This window comes from Choloepus didactylus, chromosome 4, assembly GCF_015220235.1.
Source record: "Choloepus didactylus isolate mChoDid1 chromosome 4, mChoDid1.pri, whole genome shotgun sequence".
Classification (NCBI taxonomy): Eukaryota; Metazoa; Chordata; class Mammalia; order Pilosa; family Megalonychidae; genus Choloepus; species Choloepus didactylus.
In genome coordinates this window covers 87,646,440-87,658,378 of record NC_051310.1, presented here as the reverse complement: position 1 = coordinate 87,658,378, position 11,939 = coordinate 87,646,440, and positions in this window count along the sequence as shown.

Sequence of the window (11,939 nt, the reverse complement as noted above, 5' to 3'; positions counted from 1 at the left end):
TAAAAGTCTTACCTTCGATTAGCCTTTTCTTTAGGTAAAGTTTCCAGCACGTGAAGTCAATGCCTTGGTGACCCCCAGCCCCTCACTATTATTAGAATTAGTCACCTACCAGGCCTGGGGGGGATCTTCAGACAACTTCCTCAGCTGGGTTCACCAAAGCGGGGTAACTGGTAGCCTTTGCCTTCCCTTTCATCTCAGCAGCAGCTGCGGGCCCCACCCAGGGGAACCCGGGGAGCTGAAGACCAGATCCATTACCCAGGGAAGATCCTTTCACTCCCAGGTCTCCCAGCTCCTTGCTGGTGGGAGGCTTGGTGCTGAAGATGGAGCTGGTGCCCTTCATCCTCACTCCCGTCCTTATTTCTGTTAATTACGGGACAAAAAAAAAAGGGGAGAAAGGAAGCAAATGACACGATCGTCTTCAAACCAGTGTCTCCTCTGGGTTTGAAAGTGACAATGGAAAGGGTTTAATGCTCACCGCCATTTTCCAAAAGCTGGAGAGTTCTTTTGTCTCCACGTTGTTTCTCTTCAGTCTTACTTCCCTCACTGCCTCTGGCAAATGTCAGGGTTCCCACACATCCACAGCCTTTGATGCTGTTCAGGTCCAGACACTTGTGCCCAGAGCAGGGACCTGCACCACACAGTCCAGAAGGAAAGAGCCTTAAGAGCATTTTTACTCCCTTCTTTCAAAAGGAGGCAGTGACCACGTGGGTCCTGGAGGCAGACGACCAGCTCTGCCCCTCCCGTCCGTGAGTCTTGGTGTAGCCTCCCCAGCCTCCCTAAGCCCTCATGGTTTCATGGAGCTGTGGGGACCTGACCCAAGTCCTTCTGGGTAATGTCCTCACGAGGTGTCCAGGGCAGCAGGACTCCCCAATGTCAGCAGCTGGGCCTGGAGCCCACCCTGTCTTCTCCCCAGGCCCCTTTCATTCTCCTGGGGAGTTCAAGGAGAAAGGCACTTTCCAGCCCTGAAGATGAAGTTCCCATGCAATGTTGTCCAAATTCCCAATGACTCTAGGACCCTTGGCAACTCCATGCCTGAGAATTTTATAATTCTTCTGCCCCATCCCTGGGAAGAGAGGAAAGGGCAGGGGCAAAACAATGTCTGGATGGGTCACCGTTACTCCACATCCCAGCCTTGCTCTTCCCTGGAGGATAAGTTTCTGGTGACTCCACAGCAGAGGGACAAAGTAGGCTGTGAAACTACCACTACCCGAACATCCAGAGAGATTTCTAGGGGTGATTTTGGAAGGAAACATCTACAGGTACTTTTATCCCTGAGGTAATCCTGAAAAATCCTAAAACATGTTGGAGGATTTATCATTAGAGAAGGAGTTTCTTAGACTTTAGGGAAAGAGCACATGGTTAGAAAGATGCTAGAAGACATGGGTTTAAAGCAAACCTTCTCTTTCTTGAGAATCACAGCTTTGTTAGAGGTATTTAAATTCTAGGGGCCATGGTTTTCTCAATTTCTCAACCCTAAAACAGGAGAAATAGTTTCTTTTTCACAAATATGTAGTGAAGATTACATGGGAGATTTGTACAGAAGGCATTTGAAAATGATGATGTACCATACAATTTTATTATTTAAAATTATGAATAATAATGAGAGTATAAAGGTGAGTCTGAAAGTTAGATTTCATCATTGCTTCTCAGAATTGTCTGAGGGAAAGGGAACTTTTTCTAGGTCAATGTTTTTGGAACTTTTTGTTTAACATGACCCTCAATAAGAAAAGGCATTTTACATTATGGGCCCAGTATACATATGTCTGTGCATGATAATGTACAAACAGAACCAAAAGTATCGCAAAAATTGTATTTAACTTGAAAATAAAATGGACTCTGATATTTTCCATTCTTTTTTATTCCACTTAAAATGGTGGCCCTAACTCTTTAAATTGATTTAAACAACAGTACTAGGCCACAACCACAGCTTGAACAACATGAGTTTAGATAAAGGATCAGCAAATGTTTTCATAAAGGGCCAAAAGGAAATATTTTGGACTTTGAGGTTCATACTGTCACTATTGCAGAAAGCAGCCATAGTTTGCTAAACCTTGTTCTAGATGAACTCTATTTCTTAGGTAGAAAAGCACTACAGGACTATATGGATGTGATGCAAATAGTCTTTAAAACTGTGCAAGTCTCTAGCTCCATAGCAGAGCTTGCTAAGCAGCCTTAATTTGGTTTCCTGTGCCAACCAACCAACACAGAGAGGGAGCTTTTCCAACAGCAGGAATCAGTCAGCCCTGGACCTCATGACAATTCCTTCTCCCATTGAAAACTAACAAGCAGGCATCTGGTTTATAAATCAGTTCTTTGTGAGTCGAGTTACTGTGAGTCACTCTGCCAATCAGACATGAGTGAAAAGAAAAATCATGTTCCTGAGTACAAAAACTAAGGACAGGATTCCAAAATGTCACATTTCACAAAGTTCTGTGTTCCTATCCCACTACTTTCCTCCCACACCTAGCTTGGATAAGTCAGCCTAATGGGCAACGTATAAATTATGGAAACCCAAACAATTGTATACTGCAATGCAGAGTTCAATTTTCAGCTGAAGATTTGCCATCATATGACTAAGAGGGAGAAAATGAAGACTACCATCCCGGTGAAAGACACACTCTTACATGAAATTTTCTAATATGAAATTAGGTAAACTTTTAATGTGGATATTCCTGAAAAGCATGTGATCTTTGTTTCAAAATGAACAGGCAGCACTTAGTCAAATATTTCTACTGCAGCTTTCCCAGATAGGATGTGTACTCGAAGACATCCCCCAGGCTTTGTGTGGTGTCTTCAGCTCCTGCAGACTTTGCTCCAACTATTGCAGTTCTTTGATTGCCTTAGTCTTCAAAATAATAAAACATGGTGAATAAGAGAGATATTGGTATTCAGATCAATCAGGTGAATGGGACTCCTCAGCAGGGCATGCAATCCTGGGGATGAGCCAATGATCAGCACCCCACCCCCGCTCCATTCCCTTCTCTCGCCCTCACCTCTGTACAGGGTGTGAAACAAGGAAAGTCTTCTCACCAAACAAGAAACACCACTCCCCACACATACTCAGTGACATCATTGCATTTGAACATTAAAATGGACAGACCCAGTCCAGTGACCCCTGACACAGACAAGCTGTGGTCATTCAATTGCACATGGAGAATCATTGTGCTTAGACCATCCCACTTTTGCACCCTAAGGGCATAGGGTTCATTCCTTTTACTCATGCCAGGTGTCAACAAACTCCTTCTTAAAGAACCAGGTAATAAATATTTTAGGTTTTGTGGGTCAAGAGACAAAATCAAATATGCTATTAAAATATAAAGCCATTCTTAGCTCATGGACCCATTCAAAATCAGGAAGAAGGCCAGATTTCGCCTGCAGACTGTCCTTCACCAACCCCTGACTTAGCAGGATGGAGGGCAGGATAGTTGCACAGCATAATCATTCAACAGGAATAAAAGCACAACAGATTTGGGCTTTGGGGGATATATGCTTTCAGTGTCACTGCCCCTTTTGATGTATAGTATTAACAGAAGGGAATTTATTGCACTGGAGTAGGGATATTTAATAGGCTAACAAGTACATAAAGTACATTTGGGTAGAAGGTCTTAAAGGTAAATTTGTGTGGTTATATTTCCTTGGAAATATTCAGCATGATAAAGTATAGACATACAATATTCTAATCTTGTGGATCTGGTAGAACAAGTCTTGGTCAATAAGTTGAAGGCACAGGTATGGAGTAAAAACCCATGAAAACACTATGTTCCTGAGATCCCTACAATGACGTGAGAACAAGAAATATTTGGGCTTTGACCAGTAGCACGGAAGTCACCATGATGACTGGACCTTGGATACACCATTTCTGGCTGTCTTCTGATGACACACTAACAACATATAACAAACCACATGTGGATAAGGTACAAAGTTAATCAGGGATGAGGTACAAATGGTCTTTTGAGCCCCCTTTAAAGAAAGAATTATGGAATCCTTTGGGTAGAGGACAAAAAGTAGAAGAGCAAAGATCTTGGCTGGACAAGGAATGGGCTGAGTCAGTGAGAGGGAGAGCATTTGGGGCACTGGCTTTGCCTGCAGTTTCTGTCTCAAGAGTCATAAATGACCGTCTTCATGATTCCACATTGTCTCACCTGTTCTGCACATCACATTTGCTGGGCAATCTGAGGCAGCATAACCAACAGGAAATCAAGTGGGCATTTTCTCAAGGGGAGGAGCCAAAGCCTTGGCTGGGGAAGCAGACTCAAATATTGGCCCTCATGAGATGAGGCTCAAAGTGGAAGAATGAATGCAAAGGTCTGAAGCCAGAAGGAGCAGTAATGGGGAGGGGTGCAGCATGCACACACGGCCAAGGCAAGAAGTTCAGGACCAAACCATCAACAACATGAAGGCCTGAACACCCAGGGGTGTAAGGCATCAGCTCTACAGTACAGGGATAAGCCTCACAGCTGAAAAGACACAGGACATGCTGGACCCTGATGGTTAATATGAAACATAGCCATGATCAGTATGAAGCATATTCCCCATGGGATTCGTAAAATACTAATTTTGTTTATTGACCCAAGTTATGCTCATAAATATATCTTTATGCAGCATCTACAATGCAAGTGGCAGACACTTGACTGAGATGCTGTCAACAGGAGACATCACTAGTTGATCACAGTTCTTTTTTCCCCTGGGCTCAGATGCAGTCTCAAATTTCTTCTCAACAGAGCCCTTCTGCATGTTCCTGATAGTTCATTGTGGTTGATATAAGAAAGAAAAAAAAAAAAGTGTGTGTGTGTGTGTGTGTGTGTGTGTGTGTGTGTGTGTGTGTCCATCTAATCTATGGATATAACGGGTGGATTTAAACTTCAGCACAGTATTCACTACACTTTTTTCCGGATCACCACTTTGACTGCTTATTACATTCAGTCCAAGAATCTCACCTAAGTTCTTCCCACCAGATTAATTTTTGAACATCTGTCCTGACTGTGCCAAATTTCCTATCTGTTGTTCCGTTCATAGAAGTGACATAGACTCTTCAGATCGTAATTGTCATTCAATGTTAGCTTTATTTGCAGGGATTACTTCCAAACTGGGTGGAACTGCATTCATCTCTGAAGACAGGAATGCTATTTGAAATAAGGTTAGTTTAGTTGATTAAAGACTAATCTAAAATTCTGAATCATGATGGTATTCTTTCTTTGATTATTTTAATGAAATGCCCACATTGTAAGGAATTCTAAATTTTTGAACTGTTTGTCATTGAGGGAACATCATCTAGTGGTGAATCCCTGTGTGAACAATATTGTTTTTCCATTTCTGGTGGAGTAGCTTGTTGCAGACCAATCCTCCCACCACAGGCAACTAGAAAATCTGGTCACAATTCAGAAATCCCATTTGAAAGCATTGGAAAGCTATCAAAGCATCAGAGTAAAGAAGTGCATTGATGTAAGCCTGACATTCTAGACATTTTTCCACTTAAGGCATTTGCCAATTCCAAAGTTGCACGGGCCGAGAGAGTAAGAACCAGAATATAAAGTGGTGTCTAAGAGGCTGAGAAGCTGAACAGAAATTTTGGCAATATCACAGAGCTGGGGAGGCAGAAATTGAAGGTCAGAACCCACCAGCGGGAAGGAGCCCTGGTAAACACACCAGACTTCTGGTTAGGACCCCAGGGGCTTAGAGGGAAAGATACGCTGGAAATAGACCTCATAAAAACTGAAACGCAGATTCAAACCTCTCAATCCCAAACTGGATTAAAGAGATCTGATCCTTATGCTAATGGCCTGCCAGAAAGGGAAGTAAATCCTCCGTGAAGACATCACCCAGAATCTCATGCAGTCTCAATAATTGTCCATGCACAATATTTGACTCTCAATAAAAAATAATTACCAGGCATTCTAGGAGTTAGGACAAGGAGAAAACAGGCCCACAGATGATGCAGATAATGGAATTATCATACCTGGACTTTAAGTCTGATTCATTTGTTGAAGAACAAAATGACAAACTGGAGGACTTCGTTAGATATTTTGATTTTTTTAAAGAATTAAACAGAAATTCTAGAACTTAAAATTACAAAAACTAAGGATTCATTATATGACTTAGGTAGCAGATTAGACACAGCAATAAAACGATACATGAACTGGAAGATAAGTCAATAGAAAATAGCCAGACTACAGAATGGAAAGAAAAAAAGCATGAAAGTACATAAAAGATCATATTAGGCTATGGAATACTTTAAGAATATCTAATATTTGGAAAAATGCTACATGAGAAGCAAAGGAGAAAAAGCATGGGACAGAAGCAATATTTGAAGAGATTACAACTGAGAAACACATCAGAAAGTAGAAGAAAAATGTCAAATCAAATATTTAAGAAGTTTTTGAACCATTAGCAGAGTTTTTAAAAACTTCCCACAAAGAGAACTCCAGGCCCAGATGGATTCCAGACCAGATAGACTAGATTATGTTCAATGATTTTCCTAGCTCTAAAATTCTGTCTATGGATAATGGAAGTATTTTTCTTCAGGTCAACTAAGTAATTTATCAAAAGCTATAATGTTACTATCACCTTAGAGTTTGTTTTTTTAAAAGGGAGTGAAAACAAAAAATATAACAATACAGTATTTTATCCTTCCCAAGTTTGGTAGATTAAAGATGGACTCCAATTCTTTGCTACCCCTCCCATTAAGAAATGGAGCCTGATTTTCCTCCCCTTGAATCTGGATTGGACTTACTGCTTGTCTGAGCAATAGAATGTGGCAAAAATGACATTCAGTGACTTTCAGCAGGTGCAAGAGGCCTTAAGCCTTGACCTGGAACTGCTAGGCCTTGGAACACTAGCTCTGAGGGGGAAGCAGCTGCCATTTAAGAAGGTCCATTGCTCTGGGACTCTCATCTGTGGGAGCCTGAACTGGCCAGTTGGAGAGAACTGCAGAAAGAGAGAGAAAGACACCCAGACTGTCCTAGCTGTTCCAGCCATCCCAGCCCAGGTACCAGATATTTGAGTGAGATATTCATCTTAGACATTCCAGCCCCAGCAGATACAACATGGAAAAGAATCAAGAAACACAGGCCAAAAGCAGAACCAACACCACACACGTGTGGCCCAAGCAGAGCCATCCCAGATGACGCCACCCACTCAAGGGCCCAGTCATCATAAAACAGAAAAGAGTTATTTCTCCTGTGCCTACATGTATTTTTTTTAAATTCCTGCATGAATTATTGACCCACAAAATTAAAATTATGAGGATTCACACACATACACAGAGGGAAAAAACTGTAAGACCAGATGACTCTACAGAAGAGTTATTCTAAAAATTAAAGGAAAAATAACAACAGTCTTAAACGGAATCTTCCAGAGACTAGAAAGAGAGGGAATACTTTATGAGGTCAGCAGAACTTTTATTCTCAAAACTGATAAGACATTACAAGAAAGGAAAATTACAGGTAAACTTCCTGCATAAGCATAAAACAAAAGATCTTAAACTGAGATTAAGGATATATAAAAATATAGTATATTAGAACCAATTTTAAGTTTTTTCTAGGGATTCAAGACTGGTTTAACATTCAGAAATCAATTCATGTAATTCATTTCACTAAAAGAATAAAAGAGAAAAAGTAAATTATCTCAATAGATGCATGAGTAAAAACATTTGGCAAAATTCAACACATATTCATGATTTTTTAAAAATAATCATTTACCAAACCAAGTTTAAAAGGAAACTTCCTGAACCTGATAAAAGGTGTCTAAAAAACACCAAGAGCAAGCATCTTACTTAATGATAAACTATTATACTTTTTACCAGCTATCAGAAACAAGAAAGCAATTCTTGCTGTCTCCATACCTGTTCATCATTGTATTAGAGGCTGTGACCACTGCAAGATTAAATAAATAAATAAATACCAGATGGCATGATTGTATACATATAAAGTCCAAAAATAAAAATCTACACATTATTGGAAATAGTAAATGAATTTTAATGAGACTGTTGGATATAAGTTCAACATAAAAAATAAATTACATTTATATAGATCAGCAACAAAAATTTTAATTAATTAACCAATGATGCCAATTAGAATAGCATCCAAAATAAGCAAAAACCTAAAAATAAATGAATGTGCAAGACTTCTACAAGAAAACATATAAAACAATGAAGAGAATAATAAATAAATACAAATAAATCTAAGGATATACCATGTTCATAGATTTGAAGCCAATGTTATAAATGTTTTGATTTTTCTAAGTTGATCTAGATACTAGAAGGTTTCTTTGTGTGTGTGTGTGGAAATTGACAATTTGAATTTTGAAGTCTATATGGAAGTGCAAAGGTAACATCTTGAGGACTTTCAGCTTGGAAAAGATTTCTTAAACAGGAAAATATAAGCACAACCTATGAAGGAAAAATTGAAACATTGGGCCTATAAAGGAAAAAAATTACAATTGGACACTATTAAGAGAATGGAAAGATAAGCCACAGGTTTGGAGAATGTATTTTAATACATATTACTAACAAATAGCCATAATATATTCATAATACGTAAAGAATACATAAATATGAAAGAGATAGAGAATTCAATAGAATGTGAATGGGTACTTAAAAAACATACAGTCATCAAGAAAATTCAAATTAAAACCATGATAAAATACCACTACACACTCACTAGAATTGCTAAAATTAAAATGATTGACCTAATAAGTATTGGTAGTTTGTGATGAACCCAGAATCTTCATATATTCCTAGTAAGACTGTAAATTAAGGCAATTATTTTGGAAAACTATTTGGCAGTATCTTCTAAAGCTGAACATACTTATACTCTATAACCCACCAAGCCCATTCCCAGGAATAGATATACTCAACAGAAATGCATAACTTAGATCCACCACTAAACATGCTCAAGAATCTTCATAGCAGTTTTATTTATAATAGCTGAAAATTAGAAACAATCCAAATGTCATTTGTAAAATAGATAAATAAATGGAGTATTTTGGACCAGTGAAATGAATGAACTCCCTACATGCAAAATACAAATGACTCTCATGGAAGTATAATATTGAGCAAAAGAACTGTATGATTGCATTTATATAAAGTTCAAAAATAGGCAAAACTAACCTATGGTATTAGAATCAGGAGTGGGGTAACGTTGGCTGAATAGTGTGGTAATAACTGGAAGCATGGTGACCATTGTCCTGGTTTGTCCAGGACTGAGGGATTGATTAACTGGGATCATCCTGGGGAAACCAGGACAGCCAGTCACTGTCTTAGTTTTGCCTGAGCAACTGTTACAAATGCACACAATGGGTTGGCTTAAACAATCAGCATTTATTAGCTCACGGTTTCAGAGGCCTGAAGCCCAACATCAATTTATCAACAAAGCTTGCTTTCACCCCCAAGACTATAGCTTTCTGGTGCTGGCTGCCAGCAATCCTTAGGGTTCCTTGGCTTTTGCATCCCATGTTGATGTCCTCTCCTTTCTTCTCTTCTTCTGATATTCTGCTGATTTCCAGTTTTAGGCTCTTTATCAAGACCCTAGTAATCGGATTAAGACTCATCCTCACTCAGTGGGGCCACACATTGACTAAAAATAACATCTTCAAGACGCCCTATATATAATGGATTCAAACCCACAGGAGTGCAAATTAAGATTAAGAACATGTGTAAATTGGAGTACTTAATTCAATCTACCCAAGACCCCCAAACTGGCAGAGTATAAGAGGTGTCTCTGTGGGCTGGTGATGTTCTCTTTCTACATCTGGGGGATGGTTGCCTGGTGGTCACCTGTGATGAGCTGTCTGACTGCAGACTTATGATTTCCTATCTTTTCTTTTTTTCATATAGGCTTCATTAATCATATTTATTAATAGTTCAAACTTTCAAGTACTTATTGATACATTATTGATACTATTGAGAATAGTGTAGGGGTACCTGGCAAACCAATTATACCCAAATCGTGTATTGATTAATGTGTGCTTTTCCCGCTGATTGGGAAGGCTCCTTGTCATCCACCTAACTTTTACTCCTTCACCGTGTATTTGTTCAGTGCCTCCTCCCAGCTGGGTAGTGTCCCAGGGGCTGGGAATACAAATGAGACTAATGCTCCCATTCTCAGGGAGCTTCCATTCTAGCAGCAGGGATGGGCAATAAACAAATAAGCAAAAACCTGTAATAATATATAATATGCTACTATGTAGTGATACATGCAACAAAGAAAAACAAAGATGGTCAATGTGGAGAATGATAAGAAGTAGTATTTAGGAAAGGATGGTCAGAGAAGGCTTTTTTATGTAGGTGACATTTCAGTAAAGAGCTGTGAGAATTGAGGGAACGAGCCATGCAAATATCTTGGGGAAAGGAGAGAAGGCTGTGTGTGCTGGTTTGAATATGTTGTGTACCCCATAAAAAGCCATGTTCTTTTAATTCAATCTTGTGGGTGCAGACTTAATGTGGGTAGGAACTTTGATTAGATTGTTTCCATGGAGATGTGACCCACCCAATTTTATGTGGGACCTTTTGATTGAATATTACCATAGAGATGTGACCCATCCAATTCCAGGTGGGTCTAATCTTTTCCTGGATTTCCTTAAAGAGAGCTCACACAGACAGCAGAGAGATGAAATGCCCTGGGATATGCTAAGCCAGGACCCAGAGAAACTGAAGGAAACGTCACAGACCCAGACACTTGGAGATGCAGACAGAAATATGTTTAGAGAAGCTAAGCTGATATAAGTCCAGAGTTTGCCCCGGAGAAGCTAAGAGAGGACCCCCAGTTGCTTAGAGAAAAACACCCTGGGAGAAAGAAGCAAGGATGCACAGGAGCTGAGAGAGAGGAGCGAAGACAGAAGCCCAGAGACATTTTGGAGAAAACCATTTTGAAACACAACCCGGGAGCAAAGGACCAGTAGATGCCAGCCACGTGCCTTCCCAGCTGCCAGAGGTGTTCTAGATGCCAACAGCCTTTCTTTAGTAAAGGTATCCTCTTGTTGATGCCTTAGTTTGGACACTTCTGTGGCCTTAGAACTGTAAATTTGTAACCTAATAAATCCCCTTTATAAAAGCCTATCCAATTCTGTATTTTTGCATTTCCAGCAGCTTTAGCAAACCAGAACACTGTAAGGATGGAAGCAGAGATGGGAGTGAAGCATCTGCAAGCCAAGGAATGTGAAGAGTGGCCGGGAGCCACCAGAAGCTGGAAGAGGCGGGGAAGGATTCTCGCCTATGGGTTTCAAAGGGACCATGGCCCTGCTGACATCTTGATTTCAGACTTTTGGCCTTCAGAACTGTGAGACAATAAATGTCCATTGTTTCACGCCATCCAGTTGTGGTACCTTGTTCCACGGCCTTAGGGAACTAAATGAATTTTGGCCATGAATGCAAAGTTCCTGAGGCAGGAGCTCAGCAGTCCTTCTCTTAGGAGCACTTACTACAAATAAAACCATTTGTTTAAAATCTGTCTTTCCCACTGCCCTGTTGGTTCCACTAGAGCAGGGACCATATGTGACTTACTCATCAATTTTTTCGAAACAACCTCCATGTGCATGGGTGCATATACTTGCTCGATAAGAATTTGTAGAATAAACAAATTATACAACTCCATTTTTACGTATACTTTGATTGGTTTGTAGGCTATCTTTTCTGTCCCAGGAATCTAGTTGTTTATTCGAGCATCACTACCACAGTGAGATGACTACTGTGACTTTGGACTTTATCTTGACATTTGGTGGTACAGTCAGAGGAGATAACAATTCAAGCAGTGGGGTAAGTAATGGAAATACAATAGTAAGTAAAAATAGACAGATGGTGTCATTGTCCTCATGAGGATCAAATCCTAGTAGGATTGCAGAGGAAGAAAAGCTTAATTTCAAAGGAGAACTGGGTGATGCAACGTAGGTCTGAGAAGCAAATGGATGAAAGGGGGAAGTGGGTTGAAAACATTGTTGGGATGGAC